The following is a 20,535-nucleotide window of genomic DNA, read 5'->3' as shown; positions in this document are numbered from 1 at the left end:
TCCCTATTCGGGCATTCAGAACATATAGCACGTTGCTGCAAGCAAGCACATTCTCATTCAAAGATGCAAGTTACTATGTAGGAACAAGTTTGTATAGGTATTTCAAAGATGCCCAGAACTGAGCTAAACTTGGTATGTGTCCAACTCCTAGAAATAACTTCATGCCCCATATCCCTTACTTCCAGCTAGTAAGGATCACATAATTCCTAACAAAGTTTTGACACAGATTCCCAATTCGGGCATTCAGAACATATAGCACGTTGCTGTAAGCAAGCACATTCTCATTCAAAGATGCAAGTTACTATGTAGGAACAAGTTTGTATAGGTATTTCAAAGATGCCCAGAACTGAACTAAACTTGGTATGTGTCCAACTCCTAGAAATAACTTCATGCCCCATCTCCCTTACTTCCAGCTAGTAAGGATCACATAATTCCTAACAAAGTTTTGACACAGATTCCCTATTCGGGCATTCAGAACATATAGCACGTTGCTGTAAGCAAGCACATTCTCATTCAAAGATGCAAGTTACTATGTAGGAACAAGTTTGTATAGGTATTTCAAAGATGCCCAGAACTGAGCTAAACTTGGTATGTGTCCAACTCCTAGAAATAACTTCATGCCCCATCTCACTTACTTCCAGCTAGTAAGGATCACATAATTCCTAACAAAGTTTTGACACAGATTCCCAATTCGGGCATTCAGAACATATAGCACGTTGCTGTAAGCAAGCACATTCTCATTCAAAGTTGCAAGTTACTATGTAGGAACAAGTTTCTATAGGTATTTCAAAGATGCCCAGAACTGAGCTAAACTTGGTATGTGTCCAACTCCTACAAATAACTTCATGCCCCATCTCCCTTACTTCCAGCTAGTACGGATCACATAATTCCTAACAAAGATTTGACACAGATTCCCTATTCGGGCATTCAGAACATATAGCACGTTGCTGCAAGCAAGCACATTTTCATTCAAAGATGCAAGTTACTATGGAGGAACAAGTTTGTATAGGTATTTCAAAGATGCCCAGAACTGAGCTAAACTTGGTATGTGTCCAACTACTACAAATAACTTCATGCCACATCTCCCTTACTTCCAGCTAGTAAGGATCACATAATTCCTAACAAAGTTTTGACACAGATTCCCAATTCGGGCATTCAGAACATATAGCACGTTGCTGTAAGCAAGCACATTCTCATTCAATGTTGCAAGTTACTATGTAGGAACAAGTTTGTATAGGTATTTCAAAGATGCCCAGAACTGAGCTAAACTTGGTATGTGTCCAACTCCTAGAAATAACTTCATGCCCCATCTCCCTTACTTCCAGCTAGTAAGGATCACATAATTACTAACAAAGTTTTGACACAGATTGCCAATTCGGGCATTCAGAACATATAGCACGTTGCTGTAAGCAAGCACATTCTCATTCAAAGATGCAAGTTACTATGTAGGAACAAGTTTGTATAGGTATTTCAAAGATGCCCAGAACTGAGCTAAACTTGGTATGTGTCCAACTCCTAGAAATAACTTCATGCCCCATCTCCCTTACTTCCAGCTAGTAAGGATCACATAATTCCTAACAAAGTTTTGACACAGATTCCCTATTCGGGCATTCAGAACATATAGCACGTTGCTGCAAGCAAGCACATTCTCATTCAAAGATGCAAGTTACTATGTAGGAACAAGTTTGTATAGGTATTTCAAAGATGCCCAGAACTGAGCTAAACGTTGTATGTGTCCAACTCCTAGAAATAACTTCATGCCCCATCTCCCTTACTTCCAGCTAGTAAGGATCACATAATTCCTAACAAAGTTTTGACACAGATTCCCTATTCGGGCATTCAGAACATATAGCACGTTGCTGCAAGCAAGCACATTCTCATTCAAAGATGCAAGTTACTATGTAGGAACAAGTTTGTATAGGTATTTCAAAGATGCCCAGAACTGAGCTAAACTTGGTATGTGTCCAACTCCTAGAAATAACTTCATGCCCCATCTCCCTTACTTCCAGCTAGTAAGGATCACATAATTCCTAACAAAGTTTTGACACAGATTGCCAATTCGGGCATTCAGAACATATAGCACGTTGCTGTAAGCAAGCACATTCTCATTCAAAGATGCAAGTTACTATGTAGGAACAAGTTTGTATAGGTATTTCAAAGATGCCCAGAACTGAGCTAAACTTGGTATGTGTCCAACTCCTAGAAATAACTTCATGCTCCACCACCCTTACTTCCAGCTAGTAAGGATCACATAATTCCTAACAAAGTTTTGACACAGATTCCCAAATCGGGCATTCAGAACATATAGCACGTTGCTGCAAGTAAGCACATTCTCATTCAAAGTTGCAAGTTACTATGTAGGAACAAGTTTGTATAGGTATTTCAAAGATGCCCAGAACTGAGCTAAACTTGGTATGTCTCCAACTCCAAGAAATAACTTCATGCCCCATCTCCCTTACGTCCAGCTAGTAAGGATCACATAATTCCTAACAAAGTTTTGACACAGATTCCCAATTCGGGCATTCAGAACATATAGCACGTTGCTGTAAGCAAGCAGATTCTCATTAAAGATGCAAGTTACTATGTAGGAACAAGTTTGTATAGGTATTTCAAAGATGCCCAGAACTGAGCTAAACTTGGTATGTGTCCAACTCCTAGAAATAACTTCATGCCCCATCTCCCTTACTTTCAGCTAGTAAGGATCACATAATTCCTAACAAAGTTTTGACACAGATTGCCAATTCGGGCATTCAGAACATATAGCACGTTGCTGTAAGCAAGCACATTATCATTCAAAGATGCAAGTTACTATGTAGGAACAAGTTTGTATAGGTATTTCAAAGATGCCCAGAACTGAGCTAAACTTGGTATGTGTCCAACTCCTAGAAATAACTTCATGCCCCATCTCCCTTACTTCCAGCTAGTAAGGATCACATAATTCCTAACAAAGTTTTGACACCGATTGCCAATTCGGGCATTCAGAACATATAGCACGTTGCTGCAAGCAAGCACATTCTCATTCAAAGTTGCAAGTTACTATGTAGGAACAAGTTTGTATAGGTATTTCAAAGATGCCCAGAACTGAGCTAAACTTGGTATGTGTCCAACTCCTAGAAATAACTTCATGCCCCATCTCCCTTACTTCCAGCTAGTAAGGATCACATAATTCCTAACAAAGTTTTGACACCGATTGCCAATTCGGGCATTCAGAACATATAGCACGTTGCTGCAAGCAAGCACATTCTCATTCAAAGTTGCAAGTTACTATGTAGGAACAAGTTTGTATAGGTATTTCAAAGATGCCCAGAACTGAGCTAAACTTGGTATGTGTCCAACTCCTAGAAATAACTTCATGCCCCATCTCCCTTACTTCCAGCTAGTAAGGATCACATAATTCCTAACAAAGTTTTGACACAGATTCCCAATTCGGGCATTCAGAACATATAGCACGTTGCTGTAAGCAAGCAGATTCTCATTCAAAGATGCAAGTTACTATGTAGGAACAAGTTTGTATAGGTATTTCAAAATTGCCCAGAACTGAGCTAAACTTGGTATGTGTCCAACTCCTAGAAATAACTTCATGCCCCATCTCCCTTACTTCCAGCTAGTAAGGATCACATAATTCCTAACAAAGTTTTGACACAGATTCCCAATTCGGGCATTCAGAACATATAGCACGTTGCTGTAAGCAAGCACATTCTCATTAAAGATGCAAGTTACTATGTAGGAACATGTTTGTATAGGTATTTCAAAGATGCCCAGAACTGAGCTAAACTTGGTATGTGTCCAACTCCTAGAAATAACTTCATGCCCCATCTCCCTTACTTCCAGCTAGTAAGGATCACATAATTCCTAACAAAGTTTTGAAACAGATTCCCAATTCGGGCATTCAGAACATATAGCACGTTGCTGTAAGCAAGCACATTCTCATTCAAAGTTGCAAGTTACTATGTAGGAACAAGTTTGTATAGGTATTTAAAAGATGCCCAGAACTGAGCTAAACTTGGTATGTGTCCAACTCCTAGAAATAACTTCATGCCCCATCTCCCTTACTTCCAGCTAGTAAGGATCACATAATTCCTAACAAAGTTTTGACACAGATTCCCAATTCGGGCATTCAGAACATATAGCACGTTGCTGCGAGCAAGCACATTCTCATTCAAAGATGCAAGTTACTATGTAGGAACAAGTTTGTATAGGTATTTCAAAGATGCCCAGAACTGAGCTAAACTTGGTATGTGTCCAACTTCTAGAAATAACTTCATGCTCCATCTGCCTTACTTCCAGCTAGTAAGGATCACATAATTCCTAACAAAGTTTTGACACAGATTCCCAATTCGGGCCTTCAGAACATATAGCACGTTGCTGTAAGCAAGCAGATTCTCATTCAAAGATGCAAGTTACTATGTAGGAACAAGTTTGTATAGGTATTTCAAAGATGCCCAGAACTGAGCTAAACTTGGTATGTGTCCAACTCCTTGAAATAACTTCATGCCCCATCTCCCTTACTTCCAGCTAGTAAGGATCACATAATTCCTAACAAAGTTTTGACACAGATTGCCAATTCGGGCATTCAGAACATATAGCACGTTGCTGTAAGCAAGCAGATTCTCATTAAAGATGCAAGTTACTATGTAGGAACAAGTTTGTATAGGTATTTCAAAGATGCCCAGAACTGAGCTAAACTTGGTATGTGTCCAATCCTAGAAATAACTTCATGCCCCATCTCCCTTACTTTCAGCTAGTAAGGATCACATAATTCCTAACAAAGTTTTGACACAGATTGCCAATTCGGGCATTCAGAACATATAGCACGTTGCTGTAAGCAAGCACATTATCATTCAAAGATGCAAGTTACTATGTAGGAACAAGTTTGTATAGGTATTTCAAAGATGCCCAGAACTGAGCTAAACTTGGTATGTGTCCAACTTCTAGAAATAACTTCATGCCCCATCTCCCTTACTTCCAGCTAGTAAGGATCACATAATTCCTAACAAAGTTTTGACACCGATTGCCAATTCGGGCATTCAGAACATATAGCACGTTGCTGCAAGCAAGCACATTCTCATTCAAAGTTGCAAGTTACTATGTAGGAACAAGTTTGTATAGGTATTTCAAAGATGCCCAGAACTGAGCTAAACTTGGTATGTGTCCAACTCCTAGAAATAACTTCATGCCCCATCTCCCTTACTTCCAGCTAGTAAGGATCACATAATTCCTAACAAAGTTTTGACACCGATTGCCAATTCGGGCATTCAGAACATATAGCACGTTGCTGCAAGCAAGCACATTCTCATTCAAAGTTGCAAGTTACTATGTAGGAACAAGTTTGTATAGGTATTTCAAAGATGCCCAGAACTGAGCTAAACTTGGTATGTGTCCAACTCCTAGAAATAACTTCATGCCCCATCTCCCTTACTTCCAGCTAGTAAGGATCACATAATTCCTAACAAAGTTTTGACACAGATTCCCAATTCGGGCATTCAGAACATATAGCACGTTGCTGTAAGCAAGCAGATTCTCATTCAAAGATGCAAGTTACTATGTAGGAACAAGTTTGTATAGGTATTTCAAAGATGCCCAGAACTGAGCTAAACTTGGTATGTGTCCAACTCCTAGAAATATCTTCATGCCCCATCTCCCTTACTTTCAGCTAGTAAGGATCACATAATTCCTAACAAAGTTTTGACACAGATTCCCAATTCGGGCATTCAGAACATATAGCACGTTGCTGTAAGCAAGCAGATTCTCATTCAAAGATGCAAGTTACTATGTAGGAACAAGTTTGTATAGGTATTTCAAAGATGCCCAGAACTGAGCTAAACTTGGTATGTGTCCAACTCCTTGAAATAACTTCATGCCCCATCTCCCTTACTTCCAGCTAGTAAGGATCATATAATTCCTAACAAAGTTTTGACACAGATTGCCAATTCGGGCATTCAGAACATATAGCACGTTGCTGTAAGCAAGCACATTCTCATTCAAAGATGCAAGTTACTATGTAGGAACAAGTTTGTATAGGTATTTCAAAGATGCCCAGAACTGAGCTAGACTTGCTATGTGTCCAACTCCTAGAAATAACTTCATGCCCCATCTCCCTTACTTCCAGCTAGTAAGGATCACATAATTCCTAACAAAGTTTTGACACAGATTCCCTATTCGGGCATTCAGAACATATAGCACGTTGCTGTATGCAAGCACATTCTCATTCAAAGATGCAAGTTACTATGTAGGAACAAGTTTGTATAGGTATTTCAAAGATGCCCAGAACTGAGCTAAACTTGGTATGTGTCCAACTCCTAGAAATAACTTCATGCTCCATCTCCCTTACTTCCAGCTTGTAAGGATGACATAATTCCTAACAAAGTTTTGACACAGATTCCCAATTCGGGCATTCAGAACATATAGCACGTTGCTGTAAGCAAGCACATTTTCATTCAAAGTTGCAAGTTACTATGTAGGAACAAGTTTGTATAGGTATTTCAAAGATGCCCAGAACTGAGCTAAACTTGGTATGTGTCCAACTCCTAGAAATAACTTCATGCCCCATCTCCCTTACTTCCAGCTAGTAAGGATCACATAATTCCTAACAGTTTTGGCACAGATTCCCAATTCGGGCATTCAGAACATATAGCACGTTGCTGTAAGCAAGCACATTCTCATTCAAAGATGCAAGTTACTATGTAGGAACAAGTTTGTATAGGTATTTCAAAGATGCCCAGAACTGAGCTAAACTTGGTATGTGTCCAACTCCTAGAAATAACTTCATGCCCCATCTCCCTTACTTCCAGCTAGTAAGGATCACATAATTCCTAACAAAGTTTTGACACAGATTCCCTATTCGGGCATTCAGAACATATAGCACGTTGCTGCAAGCAAGCACATTCTCATTCAAAGATGCAAGTTACTATGTAGGAACAAGTTTGTATAGGTATTTCAAAGATGCCCAGAACTCAGCTAAACTTGGTATGTGTCCAATTCCAAGAAATAACTTCATGCCCCATCTCCCTTACTTCCAGCTAGTAAGGATCACATAATTCCTAACAAAGTTTTGACAGAGCTTCCCTATTCGGGCATTCAGAACATATAGCACGTTGCTGTAAGCAAGCACATTTTCATTCAAAGTTGCAAGTTACTAGGTAGGAACAAGTTTGTATAGGTATTTCAAAGATGCCCAGAACTGAGCTAAACTTGGTATGTGTCCAACTCCTAGAAATAACTTCATGCCCCATCTCCCTTACTTCCAGCTAGTAAGGATCACATAATTCCTAACAAAGTTTTGACACAGATTCCCTATTCGGGCATTCAGAACATATAGCACGTTGCTGCAAGCAAGCACATTCTCATTCAAAGTTGCAAGTTACTAGGTAGGAACAAGTTTGTATAGGTATTTCAAAGATGCCCAGAACTGAGCTAAACTTGGTATGTGTCCAACTCCTAGAAATAACTTCATGCCCCATCTCCCTTACTTCCAGCTAGTAAGGATCACATAATTCCTAACAAAGTTTTGACACAGATTCCCAATTCGGGCATTCAGAACATATAGCACGTTGCTGTAAGCAAGCACATTCTCATTCAAAGATGCAAGTTACCAGGTAGGAACAAGTTTGCATAGGTATTTCAAAGATGCCCAGAACTGAGCTAAACTTGGTATGTGTCCAACTCCTAGAAATAACTTCATGCCCCATCTCCCTTACTTCCAGCTAGTAAGGATCACATAATTCCTAACAAAGTTTTGACACAGATTGCCAATTCGGGCATTCAGAACATATAGCACGTTGCTGTAAGCAAGCAGATTCTCATTAAAGATGCAAGTTACTATGTAGGAACAAGTTTGTATAGGTATTTCAAAGATGCCCAGAACTGAGCTAAACTTGGTATGTGTCCAACTCCTAGAAATAACTTCATGCCCCATCTCCCTTACTTTCAGCTAGTAAGGATCACATAATTCCTAACAAAGTTTTGACACAGATTGCCAATTCGGGCATTCAGAACATATAGCACGTTGCTGTAAGCAAGCACATTATCATTCAAAGATGCAAGTTACTATGTAGGAACAAGTTTGTATAGGTATTTCAAAGATGCCCAGAACTGAGCTAAACTTGGTATGTGTCCAACTTCTAGAAATAACTTCATGCCCCATCTCCCTTACTTCCAGCTAGTAAGGATCACATAATTCCTAACAAAGTTTTGACACCGATTGCCAATTCGGGCATTCAGAACATATAGCACGTTGCTGCAAGCAAGCACATTCTCATTCAAAGTTGCAAGTTACTATGTAGGAACAAGTTTGTATAGGTATTTCAAAGATGCCCAGAACTGAGCTAAACTTGGTATGTGTCCAACTCCTAGAAATAACTTCATGCCCCATCTCCCTTACTTCCAGCTAGTAAGGATCACATAATTCCTAACAAAGTTTTGACACCGATTGCCAATTCGGGCATTCAGAACATATAGCACGTTGCTGCAAGCAAGCACATTCTCATTCAAAGTTGCAAGTTACTATGTAGGAACAAGTTTGTATAGGTATTTCAAAGATGCCCAGAACTGAGCTAAACTTGGTATGTGTCCAACTCCTAGAAATAACTTCATGCCCCATCTCCCTTACTTCCAGCTAGTAAGGATCACATAATTCCTAACAAAGTTTTGACACAGATTCCCAATTCGGGCATTCAGAACATATAGCACGTTGCTGTAAGCAAGCAGATTCTCATTCAAAGATGCAAGTTACTATGTAGGAACAAGTTTGTATAGGTATTTCAAAGATGCCCAGAACTGAGCTAAACTTGGTATGTGTCCAACTCCTAGAAATATCTTCATGCCCCATCTCCCTTACTTTCAGCTAGTAAGGATCACATAATTCCTAACAAAGTTTTGACACAGATTCCCAATTCGGGCATTCAGAACATATAGCACGTTGCTGTAAGCAAGCAGATTCTCATTCAAAGATGCAAGTTACTATGTAGGAACAAGTTTGTATAGGTATTTCAAAGATGCCCAGAACTGAGCTAAACTTGGTATGTGTCCAACTCCTTGAAATAACTTCATGCCCCATCTCCCTTACTTCCAGCTAGTAAGGATCATATAATTCCTAACAAAGTTTTGACACAGATTGCCAATTCGGGCATTCAGAACATATAGCACGTTGCTGTAAGCAAGCACATTCTCATTCAAAGATGCAAGTTACTATGTAGGAACAAGTTTGTATAGGTATTTCAAAGATGCCCAGAACTGAGCTAGACTTGCTATGTGTCCAACTCCTAGAAATAACTTCATGCCCCATCTCCCTTACTTCCAGCTAGTAAGGATCACATAATTCCTAACAAAGTTTTGACACAGATTCCCTATTCGGGCATTCAGAACATATAGCACGTTGCTGTATGCAAGCACATTCTCATTCAAAGATGCAAGTTACTATGTAGGAACAAGTTTGTATAGGTATTTCAAAGATGCCCAGAACTGAGCTAAACTTGGTATGTGTCCAACTCCTAGAAATAACTTCATGCTCCATCTCCCTTACTTCCAGCTTGTAAGGATGACATAATTCCTAACAAAGTTTTGACACAGATTCCCAATTCGGGCATTCAGAACATATAGCACGTTGCTGTAAGCAAGCACATTTTCATTCAAAGTTGCAAGTTACTATGTAGGAACAAGTTTGTATAGGTATTTCAAAGATGCCCAGAACTGAGCTAAACTTGGTATGTGTCCAACTCCTAGAAATAACTTCATGCCCCATCTCCCTTACTTCCAGCTAGTAAGGATCACATAATTCCTAACAGTTTTGGCACAGATTCCCAATTCGGGCATTCAGAACATATAGCACGTTGCTGTAAGCAAGCACATTCTCATTCAAAGATGCAAGTTACTATGTAGGAACAAGTTTGTATAGGTATTTCAAAGATGCCCAGAACTGAGCTAAACTTGGTATGTGTCCAACTCCTAGAAATAACTTCATGCCCCATCTCCCTTACTTCCAGCTAGTAAGGATCACATAATTCCTAACAAAGTTTTGACACAGATTCCCTATTCGGGCATTCAGAACATATAGCACGTTGCTGCAAGCAAGCACATTCTCATTCAAAGATGCAAGTTACTATGTAGGAACAAGTTTGTATAGGTATTTCAAAGATGCCCAGAACTCAGCTAAACTTGGTATGTGTCCAATTCCAAGAAATAACTTCATGCCCCATCTCCCTTACTTCCAGCTAGTAAGGATCACATAATTCCTAACAAAGTTTTGACAGAGCTTCCCTATTCGGGCATTCAGAACATATAGCACGTTGCTGTAAGCAAGCACATTTTCATTCAAAGTTGCAAGTTACTAGGTAGGAACAAGTTTGTATAGGTATTTCAAAGATGCCCAGAACTGAGCTAAACTTGGTATGTGTCCAACTCCTAGAAATAACTTCATGCCCCATCTCCCTTACTTCCAGCTAGTAAGGATCACATAATTCCTAACAAAGTTTTGACACAGATTCCCTATTCGGGCATTCAGAACATATAGCACGTTGCTGCAAGCAAGCACATTCTCATTCAAAGTTGCAAGTTACTAGGTAGGAACAAGTTTGTATAGGTATTTCAAAGATGCCCAGAACTGAGCTAAACTTGGTATGTGTCCAACTCCTAGAAATAACTTCATGCCCCATCTCCCTTACTTCCAGCTAGTAAGGATCACATAATTCCTAACAAAGTTTTGACACAGATTCCCAATTCGGGCATTCAGAACATATAGCACGTTGCTGTAAGCAAGCACATTCTCATTCAAAGATGCAAGTTACCAGGTAGGAACAAGTTTGCATAGGTATTTCAAAGATGCCCAGAACTGAGCTAAACTTGGTATGTGTCCAACTCCTAGAAATAACTTCATGCCCCATCTCCCTTACTTCCAGCTAGTAAGGATCACATAATTCCTAACAAAGTTTTGACACAGATTCCCAATTCGGGCATTCAGAACATATAGCACGTTGCTGTAAGCAAGCAGATTCCCATTCAAAGATGCAAGTTACTATGTAGGAACAAGTTTGTATAGGTATTTCAAAGATGCCCAGAACTGAGCTAGACTTGCTATGTGTCCAACTCCTAGAAATAACTTCATGCCCCATCTCCCTTACTTCCAGCTAGTAAGGATCACATAATTACTAACAAAGTTTTGACACAGATTCCCAATTCGGGCATTCAGAACATATAGCACGTTGCTGTAAGCAAGCACATTCTCATTCAAAGATGCAAGTTACTATGTAGGAACAAGTTTGTATAGGTATTTCAAAGATGCCCAGAACTGAGCTAAACTTGGTATGTGTCCAACTCCTAGAAATACCTTCATGCCCCATCTCCCTTACTTCCAGCTAGTAAGGATCACATAATTCCTAACAGTTTTGGAACAGATTCCCAATTCGGGCATTCAGAACATATAGCACGTTGCTGTAAGCAAGCACATTCTCATTCAAAGATGCAAGTTACTATGTAGGAACAAGTTTGTATAGGTATTTCAAAGATGCCCAGAACTGAGCTAAACTTGCTATGTGTCCAACTCCTAGAAATAACTTCATGCCCCATCTCCCTTACTTCCAGCTAGTAAGGATCACATAATTCCTAACAAAGTTTTGACACAGATTCCCTATTCGGGCATTCAGAACATATAGCACGTTGCTGCAAGCAAGCACATTCTCATTCAAAGATGCAAGTTACTATGTAGGAACAAGTTTGTATAGGTATTTCAAATATGCCCAGAACTGAGCTAAACTTGGTATGTGTCCAACTCCAAGAAATAACTTCATGCCCCATCTCCCTTACTTCCAGCTAGTAAGGATCACATAATTCCTAACAAAGTTTTGACAGAGCTTCCCTATTCGGGCATTCAGAACATATAGCACGTTGCTGTAAGCAAGCACATTTTCATTCAAAGTTGCAAGTTACTAGGTAGGAACAAGTTTGTATAGGTATTTCAAAGATGCCCAGAACTGAGCTAAACTTGGTATGTGTCCAACTCCTAGAAATAACTTCATGCCCCATCTCCCTTACTTCCAGCTGGTAAGGATCACATAATTTCTAACAAAGTTTTGACACAGATTCCCTATTCGGGCATTCAGAACATATAGCACGTTGCTGCAAGCAAGCACATTCTCATTCAAAGATGCAAGTTACTATGTAGGAACAAGTTTGTATAGGTATTTCAAATATGCCCAGAACTGAGCTAAACTTGGTATGTGTCCAACTCCAAGAAATAACTTCATGCCCCATCTCCCTTACTTCCAGCTAGTAAGGATCACATAATTCCTAACAAAGTTTTGACAGAGCTTCCCTATTCGGGCATTCAGAACATATAGCACGTTGCTGTAAGCAAGCACATTTTCATTCAAAGTTGCAAGTTACTAGGTAGGAACAAGTTTGTATAGGTATTTCAAAGATGCCCAGAACTGAGCTAAACTTGGTATGTGTCCAACTCCTAGAAATAACTTCATGCCCCATCTCCCTTACTTCCAGCTAGTAAGGATCACATAATTCCTAACAAAGTTTTGACACAGATTCCCAATTCGGGCATTCAGAACATATAGCACGTTGCTGTAAGCAAGCACATTTTCATTCAAAGTTGCAAGTTACTATTTAGGAACAAGTTTGTATAGGTATTTCAAAGATGCCCAGAACTGAGCTAAACTTGGTATGTGTCCAACTCCTAGAAATAACTTCATGCCCCATCTCCCTTACTTCCAGCTAGTAAGGATCACATAATTCCTAACAAAGTTTTGACACAGATTCCCAATTCGGGCATTCAGAACATATAGCACGTTGCTGCAAACAAGCACATTCTCATTCAAAGATGCCAGTTACTATGTAGGAACAAGTTTGTATAGGTATTTCAAAGATGCCCAGAACTGAGCTAAACGTTGCATGTGTCCAACTCCTAGAAATAACTTCATGCCCCATCTCCCTTACTTCCAGCTAGTAAGGATCACATAATTCCTAACAAAGTTTTGACACAGATTCCCTATTCGGGCATTCAGAACATATAGCACGTTGCTGCAAGCAAGCACATTTTGATTCAAAGATGCAAGTTACTATGGAGGAACAAGTTTGTATAGGTATTTCAAAGATGCCCAGAACTGAGCTAAACTTGGTATGTGTCCAACTCCTAGAAATAACTTCATGCCCCATCTCCCTTACTTCCAGCTAGTAAGGATCACATAATTCCTAACAAAGTTTTGACACAGATTCCCAATTCGGGCATTCAGAACATATAGCACGTTGCTGTAAGCAAGCACATTTTCATTCAAAGTTGCAAGTTACTATGTAGGAACAAGTTTGTATAGGTATTTCAAAGATGCCCAGAACTGAGCTAAACTAGGTATGTGTCCAACTCCTAGAAATAACTTCATGCCCCATCTCCCTTACTTCCAGCTAGTAAGGATCACATAATTCCTAACAAAGTTTTGACACAGATTCCCAATTCGGGCATTCAGAACATATAGCACGTTGCTGTAAGCAAGCACATTCTCATTCAAAGTTGCAAGTTACTATGTAGGAACAAGTTTGTATAGGTATTTCAAAGATGCCCAGAACTGAGCTAAACTTGGTATGTGTCCAACTCCTAGAAATAACTTCATGCCCCATCTCCCTTACTTCCAGCTAGTAAGGATCACATAATTCCTAACAAAGTTTTGACACAGATTCCCAATTCGGGCATTCAGAACATATAGCACGTTGCTATAAGCAAGCGGATTCTCATTCAAAGATGCAAGTTACTAGGTAGGAACAAGTTTGTATAGGTATTTCAAAGATGCCCAGAACTGAGCTAAACTTGGTATGTGTCCAACTCCTAGAAATAACTTCATGCCCCATCTCCCTTACTTCCAGCTAGTAAGGATCACATAATTCCTAACAAAGTTTTGACACAGATTCCCAATTCGGGCATTCAGAACATATAGCACGTTGCTGTAAGCAAGCACATTCTCATTCAAAGTTGCAAGTTACTATGTAGGAACAAGTTTGTATAGGTATTTCAAAGATGCCCAGAACTGAGCTAAACTTGGTATGTGTCCAACTCCTAGAAATAACTTCATGCCCCATCTCCCTTACTTCCAGCTAGTAAGGATCACATAATTCCTAACAAAGTTTTGACACAGATTCCCAATTCGGGCATTCAGAACATATAGCACGTTGCTGTAAGCAAGCACATTCTCCTTCAAAGATGCAAGTTACTATGTAGGAACAAGTTTGTATAGGTATTTCAAAGATGCCCAGAACTGAGCTAAACGTTGTATGTGTCCAACTCCTAGAAATAACTTCATGCCCCATCTCCCTTACTTCCAGCTAGTAAGGATCACATAATTCCTAACAAAGTTTTGACACAGATTCCCTATTCGGGCATTCAGAACATATAGCACGTTGCTGCAAGCAAGCACATTCTCATTCAAAGATGCAAGTTACTATGTAGGAACAAGTTTGTATAGGTATTTCAAAGATGCCCAGAACTGAGCTAAACTTGGTATGTGTCCAACTCCTAGAAATAACTTCATGCCCCATCTCCCTTACTTCCAGCTAGTAAGGATCACATAATTCCTAACAAAGTTTTGACACAGATTCCCAATTCGGGCATTCAGAACATATAGCACGTTGCTGTAAGCAAGCACATTCTCATTCAAAGTTGCAAGTTACTATGTAGGAACAAGTTTGTATAGGTATTTCAAAGATGCCCAGAACTGAGCTAAACTTGGTATGTGTCCAACTCCTAGAAATAACTTCATGCCCCATCTCCCTTACTTCCAGCTAGTAAGGATCACATAATTCCTAACAAAGTTTTGACACAGATTCCCTATTCGGGCATTCAGAACATATAGCACGTTGCTGCAAGCAAGCACATTCTCATTCAAAGATGCAAGTTACTATGTAGGAACAAGTTTGTATAGGTATTTCAAAGATGCCCAGAACTGAGCTAAACGTTGTATGTGTCCAACTCCTAGAAATAACTTCATGCCCCATCTCCCTTACTTCCAGCTAGTACGGATCACATAATTCCTAACAAAGTTTTGACACAGATTCCCTATTCGGGCATTCAGAACGTATAGCACGTTGCTATAAGCAAGCAGATTCTCATTCAAAGATGCAAGTTACTAGGTAGGAACAAGTTTGTATAGGTATTTCAAAGATGCCCAGAACTGAGCTAAACTTGGTATGTGTCCAACTCCTAGAAATAACTTCATGCCCCATCTCCCTTACTTCCAGCTAGTAAGGATCACATAATTTCTAACAAAGTTTTGACACAGATTCCCTATTCGGGCATTCAGAACATATAGCACGTTGCTGCAAGCAAGCACATTCTCATTCAAAGATGGAAGTTACTAGGTAGGAACAAGTTTGTATAGGTATTTCAAAGATGCCCAGAACTGAGCTAAACTTGGTATGTGTCCAACTCCAAGAAATAACTTCATGCTCCATCTCCCTTACTTCCAGCTAGTAAGGATCACATAATTCCTAACAAAGTTTTGACACAGATGCCCTATTCGGGCATTCAGAACATATAGCACGTTGCTGCAAGCAAGCACATTCTCATTCAAAGTTGCAAGTTACTGTGTAGGAACAAGTTTGTATAGGTATTTCAAAAATGCCCAGAACTGAGCTAAACTTGGTATGTGTCCAACTCCTAGAAATAACTTCATGCCCCATCTCCCTTACTTCCAGCTAGTAAGGATCACATAATTCCTAACAAAGTTTTGACACAGATTCCCAATTCGGGCATTCAGAAGATATAGCACGTTGCTGTAAGCAAGCACATTCTCATTCAAAGATGCAAGTTACTATGTAGGAACAAGTTTGTATAGGTATTTCAAAGATGCCCAGAACTGAGCTAAACTTGGTATGTGTCCAACTCCTAGAAATAACTTCATGCCCCATCTCCCTTACTTCCAGCTAGTAAGGATCACATAATTCCTAACAAAGTTTTGACACAGATTCCCAATTCGGGCATTCAGAACATATAGCACGTTGCTGTAAGCAAGCACATTCTCATTCAAAGTTGCAAGTTACTATGTAGGAACAAGTTTGTATAGGTATTTCAAAGATGCCCAGAACTGAGCTAAACTTGGTATGTGTCCAACTCCTAGAAATAACTTCATGCCCCATCTCCCTTACTTCCAGCTAGTACGGATCACATAATTCCTAACAAAGTTTTGACACAGATTCCCAATTCGGGCATTCAGAACATATAGCACGTTGCTGCAAGCAAGCACATTTTCATTCAAAGATGCAAGTTACTATGGAGGAACAAGTTTGTATAGGTATTTCAAAGATGCCCAGAACTGAGCTAAACTTGGTATGAGTCCAACTCCTAGAAATAACTTCATGCCCCATCTCCCTTACTTCCAGCTAGTAAGGATCACATAATTCCTAACAAAGTTTTGACACAGATTCCCAATTCGGGCATTCAGAACATATAGCACGTTGCTGTAAGCAAGCACATTCTCATTCAAAGTTGCAAGTTACTATGTAGGAACAAGTTTGTATAGGTATTTCAAAGATGCCCAGAACTGAGCTAAACTTGGTATGTGTCCAACTCCTAGAAATAACTTCATGCCCCATCTCCCTTACTTCCAGCTAGTAAGGATCACATAATTCCTAACAAAGTTTTGACACAGATTGCCAATTCGGGCATTCAGAACATATAGCACGTTGCTGTAAGCAAGCACATTCTCATTCAAAGATGCAAGTTACTATGTAGGAACAAGTTTGTATAGGTATTTCAAAGATGCCCAGAACTGAGCTAAACTTGGTATGTGTCCAACTCCTAGAAATAACTTCATGCCCCATCTCCCTTACTTCCAGCTAGTAAGGATCACATAATTCCTAACAAAGTTTTGACACAGATTCCCTATTCGGGCATTCAGAACATATAGCACGTTGCTGCAAGCAAGAACATTCTCATTCAAAGATGCAAGTTACTATGTAGGAACAATTTTGTATAGGTATTTCAAAGATGCCCAGAACTGAGCTAAACGTTGTATGTGTCCAACTCCTAGAAATAACTTCATGCCCCATCTCCCTTACTTCCAGCTAGTAAGGATCACATAATTCCTAACAAAGTTTTGACACAGATTCCCAATTCGGGCATTCAGAACATATAGCACGTTGCTGTAAGCAAGCACATTCTCATTCAAAGTTACAAGTTACTATGTAGGAATAAGTTTGTATAGGTATTTCAAAGATGCCCAGAACTGAGCTAAACTTGGTATGTGTCCAACTCCTAGAAATAACTTCATGCCCCATCTCCCTTACTTCCAGCTAGTAAGGATCACATAATTCCTAACAAAGTTTTGACACAGATTCCCAATTCGGGCATTGAGAACATATAGCACGTTGCTGTAAGCAAGCACATTCTCATTCAAAGATGCAAGTTACTATGTAGGAACAAGTTTGTATAGGTATTTCAAAGATGCCCAGAACTGAGCTAAACTTGGTATGTGTCCAACTCCTAGAAATAACTTCATGCCCCATCTCCCTTACTTCCAGCTAGTAAGGATCACATAATTCCTAACAAAGTTTTGACACAGATTCCCAATTCGGGCATTCAGAACATATAGCACGTTGCTGTAAGCAAGCACATTCTCATTCAAAGTTGCAAGTTACTATGTAGGAACAAGTTTCTATAGGTATTTCAAAGATGCCCAGAACTGAGCTAAACTTGGTATGTGTCCAACTCCTACAAATAACTTCATGCCCAATCTCCCTTACTTCCAGCTAGTACGGATCACATAATTCCTAACAAAGTTTTGACACAGATTCCCTATTCGGGCATTCAGAACATATAGCACGTTGCTGCAAGCAAGCACATTTTCATTCAAAGATGCAAGTTACTATGGAGGAACAAGTTTGTATAGGTATTTCAAAGATGCCCAGAACTGAGCTAAACTTGGTATGTGTCCAACTCCTACAAATAACTTCATGCCCCATCTCCCTTACTTCCAGCTAGTAAGGATCACATAATTCCTAACAAAGTTTTGACACAGATTCCCAATTCGGGCATTCAGAACATATAGCACGTTGCTGTAAGCAAGCACATTCTCATTCAAAGTTGCAAGTTACTATGTAGGAACAAGTTTGTATAGGTATTTCAAAGATGCCCAGAACTGAGCTAAACTTGGTATGTGTCCAACTCCTAGAAATAACTTCATGCCCCATCTCCCTTACTTCCAGCTAGTAAGGATCACATAATTACTAACAAAGTTTTGACACAGATTGCCAATTCGGGCATTCAGAACATATAGCACGTTGCTGTAAGCAAGCACATTCTCATTCAAAGATGCAAGTTACTATGTAGGAACAAGTTTGTATAGGTATTTCAAAGATGCCCAGAACTGAGCTAAACTTGGTATGTGTCCAACTCCTAGAAATAACTTCATGCCCCATCTCCCTTACTTCCAGCTAGTAAGGATCACATAATTCCTAACAAAGTTTTGACACAGATTCCCTATTCGGGCATTCAGAACATATAGCACGTTGCTGCAAGCAAGCACATTCTCATTCAAAGTTGCAAGTTACTATGTAGGAACAAGTTTGTATAGGTATTTCAAAGATGCCCAGAACTGAGCTAAACGTTGTATGTGTCCAACTCCTAGAAATAACTTCATGCCCCATCTCCCTTACTTCTAGCTAGTAAGGATCACATAATTCCTAACAAAGTTTTGACACAGATTGCCAATTCGGGCATTCAGAACATATAGCACGTTGCTGTAATCAAGCACATTCTCATTCAATGATGCAAGTTACTATGTAGGAACAAGTTTGTATAGGTATTTCAAAGATGCCCAGAACTGAGCTAAACTTGGTATGTGTCCAACTCCTAGAAATAACTTCATGCCCCATCTCCCTTACTTCCAGCTAGTAAGGATCACATAATTCCTAACAAAGTTTTGACACAGATTCCCAATTCGGGCATTCTGAACATATAGCACGTTGCTGTAAGCAAGAACATTCTCATTCAAAGATGCAAGTTACTATGTAGGAACAAGTTTGTATAGGTATTTCAAAGATGCCCAGAACTGAGCTAAACTTATTATGTGTAAAACTCCTAGAAATAACTTCATGCCCCATCTCCCTTACTTCCAGCTAGTAAGGATCACATAATTCCTAACAAAGTTTAGACACAGATTCCCTATTCGGGCATTCAGAACATATAGCACGTTGCTGCAAGCAAGCACATTCTCATTCAAAGATGCAAGTTACTATGTAGGAACAAGTTTGTATAGGTATTTCAAAGATGCCCAGAACTGAGCTAAACGTTGTATGTGTCCAACTCCTAGAAATAACTTCATGCCACATCTCCCTTACTTCCAGCTAGTACGGATCACATAATTCCTAACAAAGTTTTGACACAGATTCCCTATTCGGGCATTCAGAACATATAGCACGTTGCTGCAAGCAAGCACATTTTCATTCAAAGATGCAAGTTACTATGGAGGAACAAGTTTGTATAGGTATTTCAAAGATGCCCAGAACTGAGCTAAACTTGGTATGTGTCCAACTCCTAGAAATAACTTCATGCCCCATCTCCCTTACTTCCAGCTAGTAAGGATCACATAATTCCTAACAAAGTTTTGACACAGATTCCCAATTCGGGCATTCAGAACATATAGCACGTTGCTGTAAGCAAGCACATTCTCATTCAAAGTTGCAAGTTACTATGTAGGAATAAGTTTGTATAGGTATTTCAAAGATGCCCAGAACTGAGCTAAACTTGGTATGTGTCCAACTCCTAGAAATAACTTCATGCCCCATCTCCCTTACTTCCAGCTAGTAAGGATCACATAATTCCTAACAAAGTTTTGACACAGATTCCCAATTCGGGCATTCAGAACATATAGCACGTTGCTGTAAGCAAGCACATTCTCATTCAAAGATGCAAGTTACTATGTAGGAACAAGTTTGTATAGGTATTTCAAAGATGCCCAGAACTGAGCTAAACTTGGTATGTGTCCAACTCCTAGAAATAACTTCATGCCCCATCTCACTTACTTCCAGCTAGTAAGGATCACATAATTCCTAACAAAGTTTTGACACAGATTCCCAATTCGGGCATTCAGAACATATAGCACGTTGCTGTAAGCAAGCACATTCTCATTCAAAGTTGCAAGTTACTATGTAGGAACAAGTTTCTATAGGTATTTCAAAGATGCCCAGAACTGAGCTAAACTTGGTATGTGTCCAACTCCTACAAATAACTTCATGCCCCATCTCCCTTACTTCCAGCTAGTACGGATCACATAATTCCTAACAAAGATTTGACACAGATTCCCTATTCGGGCATTCAGAACATATAGCACGTTGCTGCAAGCAAGCACATTTTCATTCAAAGATGCAAGTTACTATGGAGGAACAAGTTTGTATAGGTATTTCAAAGATGCCCAGAACTGAGCTAAACTTGGTATGTGTCCAACTCCTAGAAATAACTTCATGCCACATCTCCCTTACTTCCAGCTAGTAAGGATCACATAATTCCTAACAAAGTTTTGACACAGATTCCCAATTCGGGCATTCAGAACATAT

This window comes from Diceros bicornis, chromosome 33 (assembly GCF_020826845.1).
Source record: "Diceros bicornis minor isolate mBicDic1 chromosome 33, mDicBic1.mat.cur, whole genome shotgun sequence".
NCBI lineage: Eukaryota > Metazoa > Chordata > Mammalia > Perissodactyla > Rhinocerotidae > Diceros > Diceros bicornis.
Note: the sequence above shows the minus strand (reverse complement) of the source record.